The sequence below is a fragment of the Desarmillaria tabescens genome, assembly GCF_030435595.1.
Source record: "Desarmillaria tabescens strain CCBAS 213 chromosome Unknown EV420scaffold_9, whole genome shotgun sequence".
Lineage (NCBI taxonomy): Eukaryota > Fungi > Basidiomycota > Agaricomycetes > Agaricales > Physalacriaceae > Desarmillaria > Desarmillaria tabescens.
The window spans coordinates 701648-707647 of NW_026848308.1; positions in this window are offsets into that span (position 1 = coordinate 701648).

Sequence of the window (6000 nt, forward strand, 5' to 3'; positions counted from 1 at the left end):
GTGAGAGAAGAGTGCATGTAGACCCGAGCCGGAACATGTTATGACTCCCCCACCCCAGAACGTGATCCTCTTCACGGGGGTAGATCACATTTTCCAACTCTCGTACGACTGCGCAAGGCCCTTCCACGTAGAGGAGAGTCGCTATGAACAACATAAGACGTGTCTTCTCATGAATGAGGGGTAGAAAGGACCTCAAGTGGTCCAGATCGGTTATCGGACTGCACGTTGAACGAGACTCGGTTTCTCTTCTTCGTTGTGGAGCTCCTTCAAGAGTGGAGCCTTGCACGATACGGGAGTGTATGCAGAGGGTTCCGATTACCGATCTCGGAATAGCAAGGAAATAAGTGATGGCGGGCGCGAGACGACTCGACTATGCCGGGACAGTGAATAGTACGGTACCGTCTCCACTGCCTCAGGTTCTCTCGCTGATTCTCTTCTTTCTTTCACAGTCGACGTCGTTGGTTATCCCTTTTATCGTCGCCCCTTGCTTCATGCACTGCGATCTACGTGGAATGTACGACTCTTCCTGAACTTCAAGTTGCCGACGATCGAACAAACATGATTTCTCTCCCACACGCGAAGACCGGAAGACGCGCGTGTTTCTCGAGATGTCGTCATGAACGAATTGTGAGATCCTACGGGGAGGGAAGAGAAGATATCTATGCACGTGGCTGATCTAGTTGTTCTGACGCTCCTGCACAATCGCCTACCCATTCGTCACTCTCCCTCTTCGCGGGTAGATCACAACTCACACCACCTCCAAAATCGTTCTTCAACTATGTAGCCCCGAGTCGCGCCATCAGGAAACCGTGTGACTATCATGGACGCTTCCTCTCCTCCGTTGAGATGGAGAAAGGACAAGTTACCGTCCGGTGCCATGCTGCTTGTCAGGTTCGCCCGTCGTGAGGTTAACAAAAGTGCAGTACACCTTATTTCGTGGGTGCTTGGCTACCATGCACCAGACCCTTTTCAAAGCGAGTCGAGCCATGTCCTTTCCTCCATTGAGATGGAGAAGGCTGAGTTCCGAGCAAAGGAATTCCGGTGCCGTAGCACATCTGGCTTCTCTTGGTATCAAAGACGACGGATCCGAAACGCGCTGTCACTGAACCCTTGCAATCGTTGCCACCTACTCCTACACCCCCGGTGCCCTGCGACATGGATTCTATGAATCTTAGGCTGTCGCTTCGTCCCAGGGTAGAAGACACGTACGATAACGCGGGAAGGCAGGATTTCCGCAGCCTAGTGCACAGGGCTTTGTTTGCGGGCGAGTGTTGATCTGTATCGAGGATTATATCCTGCACTTGACGATGCGACGCGTCCTGCCCTAGAGGTTCCTCTCTTCCATCGCGGGCGCACTGTGTCCTTTCAGTGGTGATTTCACAGTTGCCGGGCGATACTTCAATACGACGGTAGCAGGTGTTCGTTCCGTTTCTCGACACTGCATAAAACCCATAACCCTCCTTCCATCCTTCCTGATCCGAAGACAGGTTAAACTTCCTCCGCGCTCCTGCGGACTCAATGAATCATCTTGAGTTGTATCTCAGAAAAGAGAAAATAGCGTGACAATCGGTGTCAGACGCGGCCTTAAAGACATGCCCCATCGATACCGGTGATGGCCCAATAACGATTCGCTTTCAATAGCAAGTCAAACACCAGGAAAAGAAACTGATAAAATGAGACTAAACAAAAAGCGTCTCGCGATTGCACTTTTGAGACATGTGTTAATACAAGTGGAATTTGGAAAGGCCTATCGATATACGGTGTGTCAGTGGGAGATAACTATGAGCTTTCAGCGAGGGATAATCGGATTTGGACGGTAATCCCAAACTCCGGCGTAGTACCCACGTTCAAAGTACGGTCTCGATATCAAATCCAGGAGTGCTAAAAAGCAAGAGTTCAACAAGTAGAACCGGCCGAATGAGTGAAACGACGAGGCTGACTAAGCGAGAGGATTCGACCTCCGCCTCCGGCATGAACCTGCCCTAGAGCAAGACTTGCCTGGCCCAATCTCGTTCGTATCACATCCACGACCCAGCGTCCTTCCTTCTAATCGCCAGTGCATCTGTGTCTGTGATTCCGGCTAGAGCGCCCCTCCTTCCTACATTATCGGATCTCCACTTACCGCCTGAGGGCACGTCGTGGTAGCTGCGCGTTCAACACGACTCTCCTACGCATGTTTCCGACCACTACGCACAGATTTGGGCCTTCTGACATCGGACATGCGCACTGTAGTTGGCAACGTCTCGGTCTCAGCGCTGCGGATATCATTGATTTCTTGTCGTCCATGCAATCACATTCGTGCGCACGGTATGAGTACCTCGGACCCCATCACCACTGCACGACGATGGAACACTTTGTCAAACTCTCATATCCTCCTACATGTGTGCACGGCGACCTTTGATAATCACTACTGTTGTTACGCCCGCTTCCTTCATCACGATCCGACATCGCCCCCACCCATGCTGCATTTGCCCTTCGTAGGGCCAGATGCATATAGGGGCTCTAGGATTACGGGAGGGTAAAGGAGAGGTTATCTGATATACTATAGGAAAAGGAGGTGGTGAGGTACAGGTCAAGTCCACGGCCCACCCGCGCGCTAACTACCATGCTCGTAGTTCCCATCCTTCGACGTGGAGCCAGCCTTCCTAATCGGTTTCTACCAGCAAGTGGAAGCCGACTACAACAAACGTGACATCTCCACTACGTCATTATGATCCTCTTCCTTTCACAGGACGCTAATTTTACCGACGCTTCCTACATCAAATACTCGTCACAGCCAACCCATGTTTCAATGAACCATCCTACCAAACAACATCTCAACAGCTACGAGCATCCCTGGTCTCGTGATAGTTCCAGTTCCCACTTTCTGATCCGCCGACGACCGAATGGACATCCCATGTCTTCCACGTACGCGAATACTTTTATGTCTTCTCTCGCTGTATACGCCACTTAGACCCGAGCCGGAACGTCATCGTTATGAGGCATATTCGCCCTCCTCTCCTCACCTCGGAACGTGATCCTTTTCGTGGGGATACCACCGACTCTCATGGCAAGTACTGAATACTCTCATATTCGCCCTTCCCGTCCTACTCCCTCGTGATCCTCTTATCGGGAACCCAACTCTCATGTTTATTTTCTCTCGCCCGGAACATATGAGGGATATTCGCTCTCCCCGTCCTACTCGCTCGTGATGACGTCTAGGAGACCACAAGAACACTTGGAGAAGGTCGATCTCCCCCTCAAAGTGGTGCTGTTATCAATCTCTCAGTGCTCTCATGTTTATTTTCTCTCGCCCGGAACATATGAGGTATATTCGCTCTCCCCGTCCTACTCCCTCACCCCAGAACGTGATCATTTTTACCGGGGATAAGTCATCTTCAGAACGTTCTTCAACTCTCATGTCAACCGTACAGGACCACAGGACCTACGCCAGCGCTTGGAGAAGGTCGATCTATACCCCGCTTAAACCGGTGGTATCTTCCTTCCTAGTCTGTAGTGGTACATTGACGAGGGTTTCGATATCGAATTACTTCCAAAAATCACCGTGCATCTTTCAACGAATTTGGGATTTAGACGCTAAGATAGAATAGACGGTCTGGTCTTTGTACGATAAATTCGGTCCAGGTGCGGCTCAGAACGTTTTGAGTCATAAGGGAGGATCATGAGTCTGAAACCCTGTGAATTACAAGACAAGACCCTAAATCTAAAAGAGCAAAGGGAGAAACAAAAAAGACGAGTACGTATATACATATATATACAACGGCCGGCGAGCGGGTAGCTTCATCCGACGGCGAAGTGGAATGAGACAAGTTTCGTCGTATGATATGAGTAGGAAACAAGAAGCTTCCCGGTCGATTATCATAAAGCACCCCTCCCCCCCCCTCCCCCCCCTCGGACCGTTCCTTCCTTCTTTTCCCTCTGGATATGGATCTCCGAAGTTGCCTCTCTTCCAAGATCTGAGCTACTGTGAGGGCGGGGGAGTCGTGAATGTACTTTGGCGCAGCAGCACTTTGCGATCGAAAATGCCTACGCTATGGTTGGTGCATGCTCGTCGCGGAGAACTGGATACGAGGCATACGGGAGGACTACTAACAAAAATCGAGCTCGAGGTGGTCCCGCCGAGTCAAGATAACCTTTAACTGACGAACTTGTATCATGGTCGCAGAAGCAAGTCGTCCATTAGTAGTGCAAACAAACGCTGGCTCTCGCGTTCTCTTTATTAGGCTGTAGCCTCTCTTTCCCTCACCAACGCCCGCCGTCGTTTCACCTCCAAACATAAGTCCGGAACCTCTCTGTCCTCGCGAGGCAATCCCAAACGAACCCTGTGACGGGAGCTCGCCGCCTCCAAATACAAATCGGACCAAAGCAGGAGCTGGCGTCGTCCGGGCATATCACCCTAAAATGTCAGACGCCGACTGTCCAATCCCGTGAAGGGCCGCGGCGTGGGGAGGCGGGATGAGATACCCTAGAACGTCAGAACATAGGCGCCGGGTACAGTGCGGCCCAGAAAAAGAAAAAGGCAAAGGTGCTGCGGGACCCAGGCAAGCATGTGTAGGTTTCCTTATCGCACAAGTCAATTGTCCCCTGGGCCTTGGGAGAAATAAAACCATCGCGGGACAATATCGTTCATCACGAGGGTACTAGCAGGAAAAACTGTTTTTGTGGACCTTACCAATATAAGTAGACCTTCGTTGCCGTTCAATGGCCGCGTCGATCGGTAAATTGCTGTCGAGTCATAAGCTACGCCCTAGCGCCGTGAAAGTGAAGGAAGAAAAGAAAGTTTTAGAGGTGCCGAATCTGACGCGCCTCCCTATGTCTCTGGGCCAAGGTCGCCGCCGTGAAAAAACGAAAGTTTTCGAGGAGAGCCTCGCCTCGCCATTTAAACACCGGAAGTTCGTACCGCTGACGCGCCTCGTGTAGCGACGCAACTTTATTGATACTAAACTATCTCAGTCTGGGGTTGACGCGGACAGGCAGGCCGTGAAAAAAAAGAAACCAAATTCCGATGGGCCTCGCCTGTTGACGCGCCTCGTGTACAAATAATCCGAGTCTGCTCGGTGTGGCGCGTAATAGCCGATTGAGTAATGAAGACGGCGCGCGCGCATGGAGGATCTCGACGCGAAGCCGTTAGGAAAAAATTGTATTTGTGTCAAATAGTCCGTTTTGTGCGCAATTGAATTTTTCGGGAATGTGCATTGTGCAGGGATTTTATGCCGGCCCAGGGGTGACGTGGCAGTGATGAAGAGAGAGGGGGCGGCAGAAAGTCCCACGGCAATTGAGGACGAGACGGAACGGGAAGGGGAAGAGTAAGCAACGCATCAAGGGGGGGGACCAGCGTTGATGCAGATTAATTGAAAGCCGGGGAGTAGACGTTCAGGAAGATCACGGAGCGATAAATAGTTGGTGGCGTAGTAACGCGTGAAAACAAACCCGCAGGCCTGGGTGAAGCCTGGGGAAGGGGAAGGGACGAACCTTAAGTGTTACCCGGGGGCAGGGGGGGAAGTTAGCGCGCCTCGTGTAAAACGCATGGTTTAAGGTCGTCTGACCTCGCGGGACTATTTGAGGATGACAGGGATCGACGAGATTTCATTATTGAAAGTTTGAGTCATAGGTATACGATGATCGTAACTTGATATTGGCCTGTTGTTTGAAAAAGAGGGTACTTACAGAGGGAGGGGTTACGAGTAGAAGCCCTCTCGGGAGCTACTCCGTTGTTGGCCGAGTATGAGTAGTTGTGGATTTATAATAAGTGAGAAAAAGAGAGAGAAAGTGATCCGTGTGGTGGCGGTGATCCGGGGTGGTCTGGTCGTAATAAAGTGGTTGCTGGCGATGGATGAAGTGTTGATTTGTCTGAGTCTACTGCTATTCGGGTAACCAAAACGTCTACCTTGGATGGGGAGAGAAGGGAGTGTGTGATGTGGCGATGGATTGGTATATATAGCAGGAATCGGATGTGGGGGAGGCAATAGGCGACGGGCCGGATCGGGAGTTGCCGACAGC